The sequence below is a fragment of the Zonotrichia leucophrys genome, chromosome Z (genome assembly GCF_028769735.1).
Source record: "Zonotrichia leucophrys gambelii isolate GWCS_2022_RI chromosome Z, RI_Zleu_2.0, whole genome shotgun sequence".
NCBI classification, from domain to species: domain Eukaryota; kingdom Metazoa; phylum Chordata; class Aves; order Passeriformes; family Passerellidae; genus Zonotrichia; species Zonotrichia leucophrys.
Window position 1 is genome coordinate 35,822,386 of NC_088200.1, and position 16,770 is coordinate 35,839,155.

At 39.4% G+C, this 16,770-nt stretch overlaps 1 protein-coding gene across 2 annotated transcripts in view; it reads right to left on the reverse strand.

Moving 5' to 3' along the window:
- SV2C (synaptic vesicle glycoprotein 2C) overlaps positions 1-16,265 on the reverse strand; it is a 119,684-nt gene extending 103,419 nt beyond the window's left edge. The window contains exon 1 of one of the 2 annotated variants that reach the window (XM_064735129.1): positions 15,636-16,265. The gene's annotated coding sequence lies outside the window, so the exon portion shown is untranslated. Of the gene's footprint in view, positions 1-14,243; positions 14,262-15,635 lie in introns of those variants that run through there. The other variant, XM_064735130.1, reaches the window with a different exon arrangement.
- Positions 16,266-16,770: the final 505 nt, after the last annotated feature.

The following is a 16,770-nucleotide window of genomic DNA, read 5'->3' on the forward strand; positions in this document are numbered from 1 at the left end:
AACTCATATTTTAGCCAGATTCAAACTGCATTGTGTGCTGACTACACATCTTCAGTTTTTTATCCTGAATCACACTATTATTGCAGGTTGCAGAGTGCATATGTGCCTTAGCACATGCAGGTGTAAGAAAACTTCAAGTAAATGAGTCAAAGTGTCTGTAGTTTTATGGGTGCCATTAAATCACAAATATAACACTTTAGCAGCTTATATTTTACACCACTGCTTCGTTCTGTGAACTCCATAAGCCTTTGTTTTGTGGACTTGGTAACATAAGTGAGAAGGAACCATGAAAAGAGACTAATATAATGGACAGATGAAAAGTCTGTACTGAAAATGCAGCAGACCCAAGCTTTTCAGATTCAGTAACTTAGACATCTAACAAAATGGGATTTATCTGTATCTCAGAGTACATTACGCAATCTGAGCACAACCACAGTGTGGCTTTCTTCCCTTGGGTAGAATATATAGAGATGGATGGCACAACTGAATAAACACAGTGCTCTGCCATTAAAAGCGCAAAATAAAGGCAGCAAAATGAAGATAGAAGAGCTGGTAATTTTTTTTTTCAATTTAGACAAGCTTTCTGCAGCTTATTTTGAAAACAACCTACTTGACAATTTGAAAAAAAATATTCTGTTCCCTATGCTTGAATTTGCACAGCAGAAAGATGTGGTGAGCTGAAAATCTCAAAAATAAATTCTGTCATACAAACCATCTCTATTTTATTTTAAAGCAGAATGCCACCTGGTAATCTTTGTGCTTTATAGACACGAACAATTCTCTGATTCACTGAGATCCTCAGTATTCCACCTTACTCTTAGCCTAATTTTTAGTCTGGTTCTTAAAATCTTTTGACATTCAGCAGTGAAGTTTACCATATTCCTGGAGTTCCTTGCTTTGAAACTGATTGCGCTTCTTCTCTTGTAGAGTTTTAATTGGCTGTCAGGGCTCCTAGTCCCTCATTAAGACTCATTAAGACCCAAGTCCCTCATTAAATCCAGCCCTGCCTCACCCAGTACCCCTTCCAGTACACCAGATGCACTGCCATGGGCTCAAGTTCCCTCTTAAGCTCAGACTTGGCCACCCCAAGTCTGCCTGAGCTTCACTATAGCTGCACTATATAGCTCCATCTGTCTCCTATTCCCTGCTGTTCCTGAATCTCAGACTGATTGCCTGACAGATCAGGGACATAACACTGCCCTACTCTGACGAGCACCAGACACTTGATGAAAACTGTTGCTCTCACCATGCTCTGCCTCAGGACAATGTTCCATCAGTGACAGCACTGCCCTGCCCACACTGTGGTCCCCCTCATCTCCTGCCCTGCTGTCCCTCCTGGAGCAGTCTTATGGTTGCTGCTCCTTGGCTACTCTCCTGAGGGCCAAAGCCTGGTCTCAGCCAAAGGCCCCGAACCAGCAGGCCGAAGGTGCCTGTGTGAGGGGTCCCAGCGAGACTTGCAGGGCAAACCAAGTCTGTTGGGACACTCAACATCCTCACAGAAAACAAGATCATATTCCTGACTTGCAGACTACCCTTTGGACCATTAAACTTCACTAAAAGTAGACAGTAAAGCTACAGACACCAGGCTAAAATTCTATGTACACAGATCCATCTCTCTACTGACAATGCTAAAGGCATCTCTAGACTCTAGACACTGGAAATTTGAAAGCAGCTTTATCCATAGAGAATGGTATACTCAAAATTATAAAGGCTCTTGGGACAAAAACTATAATCTGGAAGAGCAGCAGGAATAGCCAAAAAACCCAACATGGCAGTATTTTTCATAAGCAATCTCTGACCACAGCTGTTATCAGAATGGCTAGTTAGAAACCTTACTTTTGACATATGTAGCAAGTGCAGTCTACAAACAGACATTCTCAGGTCTCCTTTGTGGCAAGACAAGGGGAGCACACTGCACTTCACACACTGAGCTGCACTTTTTAGCATCAAGCCTCTCCTACCTATCTGTGATCTCATATTTCTGTTCTGCCGCATCAAGCAACAGCACACCCTTAAAGTCTGAAAAGGGTGTTTGCAAGGAACATTAACGATGAATGTTTTATACTGGATTGGAACAAATTAACACACTCACACTGAAGCCAGGGTGATTGGCAATGAGGTATCACCTTTTATAGAACAATTATCTTCAGTAGTTTGCTAGAAGTGTGTGCTGAAAACACACGAGAAACAATTCAAAATTCTGCACAACTTTTAGCATTGACCAGGCTTATGAATTTATAGCACTTCAGCATTTTTATATTATGACTGAATATTCAGGAAGAAAAATGTCATTGAAAGAAACCCTTGAAAGGACAAAGGCTGAAGCTACAGAATCTCTGCTGTGTTCAGGAGCCATGGGCTTGATTTCCTGTGTTGCCATTCAAATAGCATATTAGGCATATTATCAAAACATTATCCTCCATCAAACATAAAGAGGGGACTGGGAGTCATTGGACATCTTCTGGAGCAGGTGGTGTCAAAAGTCTTAAATCTGTGGAGTCTTTGGTATGGAGCACATAAATAAAAACTGTTAACCACACAGTTCTGAAGGGGGCATAACATACTACCTCTGCCAGCTGCTGAGATCAAATATATTAATTTCTTGATTCACATTAAAAGGGTTTTCATTAAAGGGAACTGGAATAAAAACATGGGAGGGAAAAAGTCAAAATCAGTAATAGTTGCTTAATAATTATAAAATACCTCCACCTTATTTTATGCCTTCCTGCTAAAAGGAGTGGTTGTTTTATACAGCAATGTAAATTAGGCAGAGGAGATACACAGCCATATTTTTGACTGTGGTTTCTTCTAAATCCTGAGGTCCAGTATAATATGATAAATCAAAGCATTAGGAAAGAGTGTACACAGCAGCCTTATTTAATTTTTCATGTCATTTGCATGTTTTGAAAGGTGGAACCCACCCTCACTGGTTCAATCCTTAAAAGCCATGCATTCCCCAAGAGGTAAGAATTACTTAACATTTAACAGCTTAGTTTTATCTTTCACTAGACAGTGGTCTCTGAGGCTGCAAAGGTCACCCTGACCTGTCTGTGCTCTAAAGCAATTTCCCTCAAATTTATGTCTTCCATCTGATTAATCATTATCCCCATTTTCCACTCTGGCTCTTTACTGATATTGCCCTCAAACAAAACCAGCCATGACCCTTCAGCAGATAATCAAGAACAGACGCCTGCATGGTGGTTCCATGTTCACAAGTGCTTTTTGTTTAACTGAAGATATTGCTACTATCAGTCACACAGAGAAGCACTGCCACATCAATAACATCTCTTGACAAGGGGATCATACCATTATCAGCACCTCAGATACATTCACAGAGCATGTTAAAGGACACTATTTGCACTCTCCAGTGATTCTAATACACCCTCATGCTTCAGCATGCATAATTTAAATGTTCTACATTACTAATAGGCATTTAGAAGCATTTCAATTTTTCTTCTCTTCTGACTTGGCCTATAATTATCGCTTTTATTTCATCCAAAAGAAACAGTAAGACCCTTCTTATCCACCCACAGTGGGGTCCCTGGATGACTCAAATCAGGTAATATTTTTGGTACAAAGGCAGAAAATTATCTGCATGCAACCAGTGCCAGCTGACTAACAAAAGAAGTTGGTGTTACACTCGAAGAAGGTCTCCTGTGTACTCTGGGGCCAGGGAGTCTGAAGAGAGCACAAAAAAAAACAAAAACCAAGACACCTGTGTGTGTAGAGGTATATGCCCAAAACAGGCAAAACAAACAGCAAGTAAAGTCCAAATTTAGGCCCAGTACACCATAGCAGCTAAGGTCTAAAAGTAATTTTCTTTTTCTAGGAAAAATGAGAGAAATACTTGGATGCCATAAACTTTTGCATTTAATTAGAAAAGCAGTTTTAGAAGAGAAATTTTTACTATATCAGCCAATTAGTTATTGACTATAGTTTACAATCAGCTTTTAAAAATTATCACATTGTGGTGGCCTTAGGATATAGGTCATATAAAGTGCTTAATTCCTTGAATATGTGTGCATCAGCTTTCACGGAAAACAGTTTTGTAGATTGTATGTTGAATCAGCACTCAGTGTTTGCTTCCCCCAGAGGAAGGGAATTCCCCTTTAAGGAAGTTCTTAATTTAACCCAAAATTATACAGGAATTTGGATCAGTGCATCTTCTCTGTCCATTGCAGGTGCTCTCCTGGCCTCTCTACATCTTTCAGTGGTTCACACCCAGAGCAACACATAAGCCTTGCATTCTCTGCTGTTGTAGCACTCTTAGACCAGCAGGTAACAGGTTTTCTTGTGGTATTTTTAATACTTACTACTTATACTTTAATACTTACTACTTATTTTTAATACTTACTTTTTTAAAAAGCCGAAAAGCCTCTACATGTTTACAGAGCACTTAGGAAGTACAGTAACTCTTCCTTTTGAATCAAATCTATTCTATTTATGCTGTACATTTTCTTAGGAAAATTTATTTATTAAAAATAGGTTCCTCATTAAAAATCCACATTACTAAATTATTAAAAACAGAAGACTTGAACAAATTATTGCTTCCATTATTTTAAAATATTAAATAAAACTGATTTTAATATTTTAACAAAAGCAATCATTTAAAGAAAATTGCTAGCATAAAGTTCAGCCAACAAAAGGATACTTAAGCTCTCAGTAGTTCATTTTCCCAGTCACAGGAGTGGAGGAGGGCAGTGTATTGGAACCTGTAGCTTGCTCCTATTCCTAGATATTGAAATACAGATATACAAAAAAGCTTCCATTTTTTCATGTGTCAAAGGGACAATATAAAACTATTTTTTCCCAAACACAAAAAATATATTTTTACCCAATAACCACAAATAAAATGGACCTAAAGTATACTTCATAAAGAATCATCAATATTTAACAGGAAAAAAAATTAATTGATAATTCAGCTCCATTTCCTACTCATGTCCTGGCAGACACTTTTTCTGTCAACACCTATTTTCCACAAGGTTTCCAATTTATCAACCAAGTGGTCTTATTCTACAAGAACCTATGCCTTTGAGGTAATAATTCATATGAACAACTCGACAGCAAAAAAGAAGATTATAGATACATTACATATCTATGTGCATATAAATAGATATTTGTACATATATGGGGATAAACCTTCACTGGCTGTTTTTTAGAAGTTAGGTTTCTGTGTTTTGAATTCCCACAATCTGCTTCTGTACAACACAGAGCTAGGAATTTTTTTTTAAATTAAATATTGCATCTGACTACATTATTCTTAAGATTAGTCATATGAAAAATTATTGAAGAAAATATGCCAAAAATCTTATGCCCCTACAATCAGGAAAAACTTTTCAGCACAGGATGCAAAAATCCTCATGTATTTCTAAGAGAAGGAAAGAATTAACTATGGCTGTCACATGTGAATTTGGATAATGAAGGTAAACTTTCTATCTCACCACCAGCCCAAAGTAATTTTGGCTGATAAAAATCCCTAAAATGCTGCAGTCTTCATGTGTTCTGAGCTATGCGAGGAGATTTATTCAACGTATTATTTCCACCTTAGAATCAGGTATTTTTTACTATGAAGTCCAGTTACTTCTATTCAAATTCTTTCTGTGTACTCCTAGGTACACTTCCGTAGGAAAAGAAAAACAGCCAAAAAGCTAAATAATGGCCAGCTATGAACTGACACTATTTGCTTCAACATCTCCATAAATAAATAGAGAACTAAATAGCTCTGCAGCTCTACAGTTTGGAAGAACTGCAGAAGAATACTAAACAACATAATTTTTCAGCTAGACACACTTTTTGATTCAGGTTGTTATCTGGGTTTTGTTTCTTCATTTGCAGGCATCTACAGTAATTCTATTCTGAAACACTGTACCTGAAGTGAGTATATGTGAAGCCTAGGATGTTTAGGAAAAATATGATTTATATCTTTACCACAACACCCCCTAAAACACCAAAGTGGAATGTAACCACAGTTGCTTATACTATGCTATACACTCAAGGGGAACACTCTTGAGTTCCTCATATTTCAGCAAGTATACACAATAAAATTTGGTGATTTCTATGAGTAAAAACTACTTTAGAGAGCAGTAAATATATTGAAAGAAGTTTGTTTGTAATAGTTTCCCAAATATTGGAAAATTTATTATCTTCCTTTGGACTACAGAGCTGACAGTCATCATGCTCATTTGTTAATATAATACAGAAATTAGCAAGTAATTTCTCCAGTGAAAATTTGTTCTTCTGAGAAAATGACTTATTTCCTGGAAAGAAACAGTTTCCCCATCTGCTAAGATTAAGTAGAGTGGAAGCAGTGTGACATTCTACTTAATAATTTTGTACAGCTGTTTACAGCAAGGAATCTTCTATACTGTTTTGCATGACCACATGAATGATAAATATTTGTTAAAGACAGAAAAAAGAACTTAAATCAATTTTGTGAGTTCTGGTAGTTTTCTGCCATGAAATTATAGCTGAAATTGAACTGAAACACTTAAAATTAGGAAGAAAATTGTAAGTAACATTTTAAGTTTTTCATGCTATGTGGAGCAAAAACAACTTACAGGAGGCAATTCAGTCATCTTCCTAAGAAAAAGGAAGGGTGAGGTATGAGAAAAAGAGGTATGAAAAGAGGTAAGAAAAAGAGGTATGAGAAATAATTATTACCCACAGGTAATGAATTTCAATCCCAGCTGGGGATCTGAAAGACAATTATTTTCTTAATTTTCAAAAATTGAAGTCCACTGATACTTTCTAAAGCAACTGATAGGCCAAGCAATGACTTATATGTGGTAGAGAAAATCACCCTGAATGGGTTACTCTTGAATTATCCCTAGGTCACCTTAGTCAAAAGATGTGTCAGAGCAATACTCAGTGGGGTTTTTTTAGTGCTTATAGTCAGTTGTTCCAGATTCATAATCAACACTGTAATGCTATTTTACAACAGAAAAAAGCTTTTTTTAAAACCATTTAACAAATGTGAACTGAAAGAGAATTTCCAGGAGTCTTCTTGTTTCTACAGAGAAAGCTAGTACAAAACAAGCTGCACTCCACAAAAAACTGCCTTGAGGAGGAAAGGTGTCCAGGACTAAACCCTTATGGTTGCTTCCAGACTATTAATGAGTAGTGCCACATCTTGAACAGCCACCATCTTCATGAAGAGACATGGTCATGGACAGACAGCAGATAGCCAAGCCACAGCTCCAGCAAATACCTTCAGAGATATTTGTATTATATTAATTTGGATTTTAGCTGTGAAAGTCCTTAAGGAGCAAGCTTTGCTCTGTTCAATAGGACCTAATAAATAATGGTATTTGATAACAGCTACTTTTTTCTAATTAGCACCTATTTTCTAAACATCCAGTTCTTAAAATGTGTTTGACTAGTTGGTTAAGAGGCTTTTTTACCCTCCCTGCCTTCTAGTTTTTCTGAGCAAAGACACAGAGCCACACTGATTGTATTATCTTTTAACCTTTGTGAGTTTGTGATTGGCTGTTCAGGTGTACAAGGACTGATTCCTTAACTATTTTTAATACAGGTATCTACAGATTTCAACTGGAATTTGTCTTTAGTAAGAATTTTTGTAAATATGGGCCTAAATATTTTTGTTGAGATATTCAGTTTAAGGAGTGCATTTATGGAACAGAAGATAGCTCATATCCTCAAGATCATGTAGTAAGTAAAATTTTTAAGACCTTTACAATTAATAAAGACTTAGATTCTCCCAAGTTCAGATGTGAAGGAAATATGAAATTAAATTTGAAGAAACATAAGTTGAATAAATTTTAGTGCATTTAAGCAGACCAATGCTAGCTGTTTCCATTAGGGTTTAACACTTATAACACCTTTATATGTTTTTTAGGAAAAACAGACTCACTTCTCCATGTCCACATTGTTACTTGTTTGTTTTCCTTTCCAGTTCATTTGAAGGCATGGAGAGCACTGGAAAGGAATTAGTATTCCACCTGAATGGACCAAAGAAATTATCAAAGACTAACATAAAAGGCTTTCCAGTTTTCTCAACAAGTAGGCTGAATTTTTGCTGCAACAGTCTTGGCCTACCTAACTTGGGAAACCCTATGAAATATGTTCAATTTAAGAATCCATTTGTTAATTTAGAGCACCAAAGAATGAAGCTGTAAGTGTATACTTGCTGTTCCCCATAGGGATCATGTCCTTAGCAGGTAAATGTAGCGTCCACAAAAGGATTGAAACATACATAGAGAAAATACATTTTTTCTCTTTAAAGGTGAAGTTATGCCCTTGTAACCTTTACAAAGTTTTATAAGGTAGTTATACATCCACAAAATGGATGTGATTTCTTTTGTTTATGGTACTGACAAACACATCCACACAAAATATTCTATGCTAGCAAACATACCAAGGCTGGCCATATGCGATCTATCTAAATACAAGTTTTAGATACCACAGAATACTTGAAATCTTAGAAGGTTACAAATTTTCTAGCCAAGTGCTTATTTATTGATCAATATAGGTAGGACTATTTAAAATCAGATGGAAAATAATCAGAGAGAAAAAAAGATCAATTTCTTTTTAGCCCTTTCTCTCCAACAGACCTCTATATTGACAGATTCTAAGCCAAATTCCCATTGAATGCAATTGCATTCAATGGGAATTTGAATTACAGTGAGATTTACTGGCATCTAAACTAGTCCTTATATGTGAATATGCAATAGATGTCCCTGCTCTCACACCTGAGGAGAGAAGCTGGTGTAAAATATCTTTGTCAACAGACACTTGAGCCATTACATAATACTTGATAGCTCAATGGGACATTTATCTCCATGCTGTTTGAAGGCAGCCATGTCACAAAATATTTTTCATGGAATTCCACACTAGAAAAATCACACACAGCAACATCTTTCTAAGAGAGAATGAGAGATGCTTTCTCCAAGAAAAATCAGGTCCTCTGTACTAACGTCAGTCTTTGGGCAAAGAGACCCCATTTTAACTTACATTGCTGTACAGCACCATGTATCCTCTGTAAATGCAGGATAACCACATTCTGGAATGCATTAACAAGAGTTTCACCTGAGGCAACATTCCCCTCCGTTTGTCAAGATGTGGTTAGATTAGTATTTCCAATTTTGCCCCTCTTACCAATACATTGTTATAAGGAAGAAAGTCCTCATACTGAGTCAGTGAAGCATGGGAATGGTTACACACAGAAGCCTTGAGGTCCTCATCCCTGGAGATTTAAACTTTGGTTGTGAAGGGCCCTGAGCAACCCAATCTAACTACAAAATTGCTCCTGCATTTAGAAGCAGACTGGATTAAGTAATTACAAGAAGTACCTTCAAATGTACAGTATCCAATGATGCTTTTGCACTGCAGTAATGTTGTGCAGAAACCTTCCTGTAAGTTTTAAATTAATTACCTTTGAATGAGGACAATCTATCCGCATCATGATCCATACTGTAGGATAACCTCAAGAACTACATTTGTAGTTCATTCAGAGCATCGTATTGGTGTACCAAACTGCCACAGAAACTAGCTATTTCAAACCTCTCCATTATGTCTGCAGTATACTGCAGCCCGTGATGCGATGGCATACCAGGGAAAGAGCAGATTACATCTGCATAGCAGAGACTCCCACGAGCCTTACTACTCCTTTTTTTTCTCCACTTAAGAGATCACCCCTAAAAAATTTCCAGGCACAGTAAGAAATTTGTTAGTTATATGTCCTACATCACTAAGGGTGTTTTTTGTCTGATACTCTCTCTGTTTCCAGAATTTGATTTATTTAATGAAAGAAGTAACAGTTGAGTTGTTTGAAAGTATGGCACTGCTCATAGGCTGAGAAAGAGTTAAAAGGATAAATGAATGCAGTGTCAGTGGCAGACTGTCCACCGGCTAGTCACGAAGAGAGTCTGTGAGTTCTGCTCACAAGAAGCAGTGCCTAGACACCAAGAATTTTGGCCAAAAGAAAAAGCCAACAGCAACTACACAACTATTTGCTGATATGAAAAACAGGAGAACCAGACATCAAATGGTAACCTTTGGTACTTTCGTCTACTGTATTTCAGGTGAATATTAAAATCAAATGAGCCTGAGTGGAAAACATGAAAGACACCAATCAGTCTAGCTTAAAAAAAAAGTAAATTATACAGGTAAAGCCTTTAAAATGTATGCATAGTATATTAGGCTTACACAGAATGAAATCACAGAAACACAGGAATGGGTCAGATTGGGAGGGACCACAGTGGGTCCCCTTGTCCAACCTCCGTGCATAAGCTAGGCCATCCCAGAACTCATGGCACAGGATTGCATCCAGATGGTTCTGGATTATCTCCACTGAGGGAGGCTGCACACCCTCTCTGAGCAATCTGTTCCACTGCAAGGTCACCTGCACAATAAATTTCTTCTTCATGTTCAGGTGGACCTTCCTGCGCATCAGTGTCTGCCCACTGCCTCTTGTTCTATTGCCTGGCACCACTAGGAAGAGCCTAGTCCATTCTATTGGTACCCTTCCTTCAAACACTTGCACACATCAATGAGCTCCCTCTCACTTGTCTCTTCTCAAGACTGGACAGGCCTAACTCACTCAGCCTCTCTTCTATAAAAGAGATGCTACTATCCTCTCATCACCTTTGTCACCCTCCACTGAACCCACCCTAGGAGCTCCAGGCCTCTTTGGTCCTGAGTCCAGAACTGGACACAGCATTCCTGGGGAGACCTTGCTAGGGCTGAGTACAGGGGCCAGGATCACCTTCCATGACCTGCAGGCAATGCTCTTCCTAATGCCCCCAGGATACCACTGGCATTCTTGGCCACCAGAACACGCTGCTGGCCCATGGACAGTTCTGGTCCAAGAAGTCATTAATTTCTCAGCCTTAGGAGCAGTACAGGCAACCACTGTTTGTAAGGCTGCAGCAACAGCTGTGATTGCCAGATAAAAGCAAAACCCTCTATGGTTAAGGGAGGTGGCAATGGTAGAATACATTTTGCAAAGGTATCTTTGGATAAGCACTGCTATGCTTACAGACAGCAAATTTTATCCTCCAGCTCCATACAGACTGAAAATGGTGTCAGCTAAAGATACGGAGGCCCTGTGAGGTGCTGTGAATAAAGTCATCTCTCCATTCCAGAGTTACCATGGTTAAATGGTAAAATAGTGAATAAATAAGTATTTTCCATAATGTATCTCATGAAGCTTTTTCCTACACAAACCCTCATGTGATCATTAAAGGAGAAAAATCCTGCAAGATGCTTTAATGCTGCTACGAACGGTATGCATTGTAACATGGATTTTCCTTCAAAAATCAAGACGTGCTTGTGAGACTCAGACTTCCACTCTAGAACAAAGCACATAACCAGGCCTATGCAGCCATGACCACAGAAATAACCTGCAGCGAAAGAGAGAGCCAGCTACAGGGATGCTGCTTTATCTTAAAAAAAAATAATCTTGCGGCTGGCAAGGAAACATGAAGCTGCAACAGCACCATGTTTTTATGAGTCCCAGATCAATATAAAGCTAAATGCCTTGTGTGCTGAAGCAGATAAATTAAGTGATAGGTGTCATTTGTATTTTTAATACGGTGCATTTTCAGTCCAATTAGAAATACTTGGATGGAATCTCCACCTAATCGTGAAAGTCTCTGATGTTTTGCTAAAGCAATAGCAAGTCTTTACTGTCAGCAGTCAGCCAGCAGAAATACAGACAAACAGAGGTAAGAATTCCGTCTCAAAAATGAAAGGATGCTAACGGTGTCTTAGCTTTATTACAGTGAATTACACTGCATTACATCTTTAAGCGATTTTGTTTGTTGCACATGCAACATTTAAACTTTTATTAGCCTCTCTGGGTGAGAAAATGACTGAGAGTTGGAACCACAAAGAAGGAAGGACTGAGCTTGATATTGCTTTCCTAGATTTGTTTTTGTTTTTTTTTTTTAACAAGAGGACAAATATCTCAATAATAATTACACTAAAGAAACTTACATTTGATTATATTTCATGCACACTTATTTATCTCTTGCTGACATAAAACTGGTGATTTGAAAACAAACATGACTAATAGATCACTGACCTGTAACATATGTATTTACATGAGAATATGTACTCTGTACGTTTAGAATGTCTCTAGATGAACTGTGTAGCAATATAGGAAACCAAAGAAGAATTAAAGATTGATAATTAAAATTATCAACCACTGCTTTATGGAAAAAGAGGCCCACTGTGTTTTGCAACAAAGATACTAGAAAATACATAACATTTAATTTAAAACTGAGGAAGTTTGATAAGTTTAAAGGAAAATTTAACTACCTTTTTCTTTGTAACGTCAATACTTTGAGCACAATTTCAATTTTTTCCCCTTTACGTTGCTTGCAAACACTTAAAAGAAGAAAAGCTGTAAATCTAGTCCTCCAAGTCATTTTACAAAGGACTCCATTCTGTTTTAATAGGAAAATGTTATGCACTACATCATATGAAAGCAGTGGCAGCAGCTGTGAGTTCCCTATCACAGGTTTGCAAACACATTTAATCTAATTGATGAGCTTTTGTTTAAACATGCATTGATATGCATCCTGTGGTGCATATGGGTTGCAAAGATTCACAACAATATACAGCCCAAGTAATCTGCCTGTGGTGCTGAAACAACTTTTATAATATTGAGAATGTGAAATATTTTTGTTAATACTACTTTCATGCAAGAAAAAGAACCACAAACAAACAAAGCAACAACATAGAAAAGAAAAAGAGAAAACACAACTAACTAAAACCCTAGATAATTATATAGCTGGATGCATTCTATTTCACACTGAAACCTAAATTCAAATCACACTGATTTAACAGAATAATCAGGACCACTGTGGATAAACTTTTGTTAGTTGTGCTTTGAAACACACATTTCAAAAAGCCAATTTGAAATTTACCACTTGTTCAAGTAATTTACACAAGTTTACATTCCCGGGTATACATAGATTCAGTTACAGATTTCACATTGTCACCTGAGGTAACACCATGTTTTGTAAACATAACATTTTTTAGTATTCATTTTTGGTTTTTGCAAGTATCTTTCTTGCATGCTGATAGAACTTAGAAAAAAAAATAACACCTTTGCTTTATTATTTTTGAAAAGATATTAGATTTCTCAAATATATAATGAGAAAAGATTTGGTTTGATTTCATTTGGTCAAATTTAAATCCATTTTTCCCAAAAGCAATGACGCATAATTTAACATCAAATTGCCATCAGAGAAACTACGTATTTAGTCAGTGCTACTGATATTCAGGGTCATTTTTGTTGAAACACCATAGGAATACATCTTTAGAAATACAGACATTAAATAAATTATTGTTTTTTCTTTTTCCTCAAGTATCAATTCAAGATGTTTGGAGACTGGACATGAATCAATAATTTTAATTGACTGACTGTCTTTTTCTCTGTATTTGGCCTATGCAAATCTTTTCTCCAAAGATACTACAAATAAAAGTAGAAGTCCACTTGGAACTTACTGTGACTATTTTGTCAAATTCTTCATTTCTTTGGAATACAGAAAAGTGACACTTCTTGCTCCCACATTAAGGAAACAGATAAAAAATAACCAAACAAAAAAAACCCAAATAAAAAATCCCAAACAAACAAACAAAAAGCCCAACAAAAATAGTAAGCTATCATTCAGGGAAATTTTAGAAAATGCCTAAGTGAGAGGGAAGGAATGGTGGGGTTTTGTTTACCATGCTGCTTTCAGTATTCAGGACAATACTGAATAAATGAACAGTTACAGGGAAAACCAAACATTTTACAAGATGGTGAAATTGCTGTTTTCATTCTCACAGGGAACTCATCCTAGGAAAAAAAAATGTATAACTTCTTTTTGGGAGGATATGCAACACAGTTAAAACGGGACCCTTTCACTTAGAGAACTTGGAGGAAAACTTCCAATAGAAATATACTATTTACAATTAATCCAATCAGAGACCTTCATTTGGCTTGTATGTTGGGAGTTTTTTTTCCTGAAACCCTTTGTGGCTTATTGTGAATTCATCAGGAAAATCCTTCCAGTATCTCCTTTCAGCTCCACTTCCAGTTCTATCTGCAATTCCCTTGAGGAGCAGTAATTTTTGGCAGAGTTTGTGCCACCTTTACAGATGAATTCAGCAGCTCCCTCTCTCTCCTAAGGCAGAAGTTCCTCTTAGCTCCCTGCACTGCAGTGCAATGCAGCCCAAGTACCAGCAGTACCAAGTGTGTTTGTCTGAGTAGGTTTCCCTTGTGTTGTACTAACCTCTGCAATCCATCCCCCTCTCCATCAGAGATACACTCAGCAGCGTCCTAACCCTTTGCGGAAGGGAGAGCAGGATACTATCAATCACAGAGGAGCCTGGGTGATCTCAGCATCTTTCGATGAGACAGCCTCCCTCCTCCCCACCTATCTTTATATGCTTCTTCCTCATCTTTCTCTTCTCTCCTCAGCCCCCTCCCTTCTGTACAGATGTGCCGTGCCCACCCCAGCCAGGATGACTCAGCTCCCACCCTCGTCCCCTGCTCTCACTGCACCCGCAGTGCTTTGCAGGATTAGGCCCCTAAGCCCCATCAGAGATCCTACACATTCAATTACCCACATCACCCAGCCCTCCAGCCCCTGGGGCGTCCTGCCTCCTCTCAGGACTGCCAGACCTGCTCCTATGCCTCTTTTAATTCCTCGGGCTCTTCTACCCTGCAATCTTCTTTAAATTAGATGCGTTTTGCCTCGAAAAGTCTCACCATCCCATGGCTCTTCCTAACCCTAGGACTTGGGCTATACTTTTCATCATTGTGACTTCTGTGTTCTCGCCTCCCCACATATGTCAGAATCGACTCGGGACCTAAATTCCCAAAGCCCCTTGCAAAACAGGACTTAGTATGTTTTGGAGAACTCCTTTCCTGAAGCTGCAGAGAAGGAAATCCCTCCCTGCACTTTACCGGTCACAAATGCTAAACTGTTTACTCAACACAGCCAATGTGAGTGACAGTTCTTGAAGGAAATCTATAGTGACAAAAGCAACAGTGTTCTCAAAACCACTTAAATTGGTTATTCTCTTTGTTTTATCCCGTCCCCCCTCCCCCCTTCTTTTTCTCTTGCAAGGTCTGAAATGCCGATTGTTCCCTCCTTAACGTATCTTGGAAAGTGTCGGTCCCCTGAGGAACCGAAATTGACATCCTTTCTGCACCTTGGGTTTTCCTCACCATCCTTACGACATCTGCAAACTTGTATTCTTCAAACATCTGGAGTCTGTGAACCTCGACACCCCTGGTTTTTGCTCCCCTAGCGTGCAAAAGTTTCAGCTTTAAGAAGCCAGATTCTAAAGCGAAGATTAGGCGCTCGTAGCTCCTCGGATCTGTGCAACCAGCTTTCTCTCCGCAAAGACCGAGATCTGGGCAGAGCAGGAGTGAGCAGCAGCCGAGCACAGACCGCTCACGGCGCTCACCGAGGAGATGAGAGGGAACCCCGCGCTGCCGTCTAGCGCCCGACCTGCCCCGAAGGGAGCACGAGAGCTCTACCCCGTCCCCGGCAAGCAAGACCCCTCTAAGTCCCGTGAAAAAGTTGAAGCCAAGCATGCAAAAAAAAAAAAAAAAAAAAAAGGAAAAGTTGCTCTCGAGTAGTCGCGGCAGCCCGAGTGCCCGGAGCATCACTTACCGGGGGGCAGGCGGCGGAGAGCCGGGGCTGCTCCCTCCGCTCCCGCTGCCGCTGCTCCTGCTGGCGGCGTGCAGCTGCGGGAGGGAGCGAGCGGAGCCTCTCGGAGGAGCCGCCGAGCGTGACAGACCAGAGGAGGGGCGGACCGGAGCGGCTGTGTGGGCTTCGCGTTGCGGTGGAGCCTCTGCGGCAGCGCCGGGGAGAGAGGGGGAGCGGGCGGGAGGCGCGGGGCGGGCGGCGGCCGCCACCATCAATAACCGGGGGCGTGGGGCGCGGCGAGGGCGATCCCCGCCGCAGGCAGCGGCCCGAGCCGGCCCGGGGGAGGCACAGCAACGCCCCCGCCCCCGCCGCCGGCGCGGCTGGAAGCCTCCGTGGAAACAGGGCCCTTTTCCTGCTAGAAGGGAAAAATTAAATCAGTGACGCTCACGCATTCACTTTATTGCAGAAGACAGTGTTCTATGAGAGGTGAGGACAGGAGAGAGCATATGAAATCGGTTGTTTCAATACAGGTTGCAACAGGCCCGATGATCATCCAGAGATCACTGCATCCCTCCTCTTCGCTCTCTTCCCAGAGTGCGAGCAGTGAACACTTTGCAGCAACAGTGAGAAACCTCCTGTGCTCCACACGCAAAGACTGAGAGTAAAGATCAGTGCTGGTGCAGGAAGAGCCACAAGCAATATTCACTTTCCTGAGTGGAAAAATTACTGACTGCAAGAAGAGTGAACAGACTAGAACAGATTGCTTAAAGTGACAGTGGACTTGTATCCCACATGTTTTAGGAAGACATCGGAAAAACATATTTATTGTTTTAGGACAAACAGGAAAAAGAGATTAGATGTGAAACCTTTTTTTTTGGACAGTAGGAAGTTATTATGTTTATTACTCTAATCAACTTATATTTAAAGTAGTGGCATCAAAGACTGAAAACTACATCATAACTTTGTCACACTAGCTGTTATAGCCACTCTAGAACAAAGAACATGGAGCTAGTTCCTCCTTTATGATTGTATACATTTACTTGCAATTGTATTGCCAAAGTCTGTAATGTGACAAACACAGTGGTACTGCCAAAATGAAAGTGTGAGAGAAACTGAACAGGTTAAGTTCAGTTAACCTGTTAACTGAACTCCATATTAA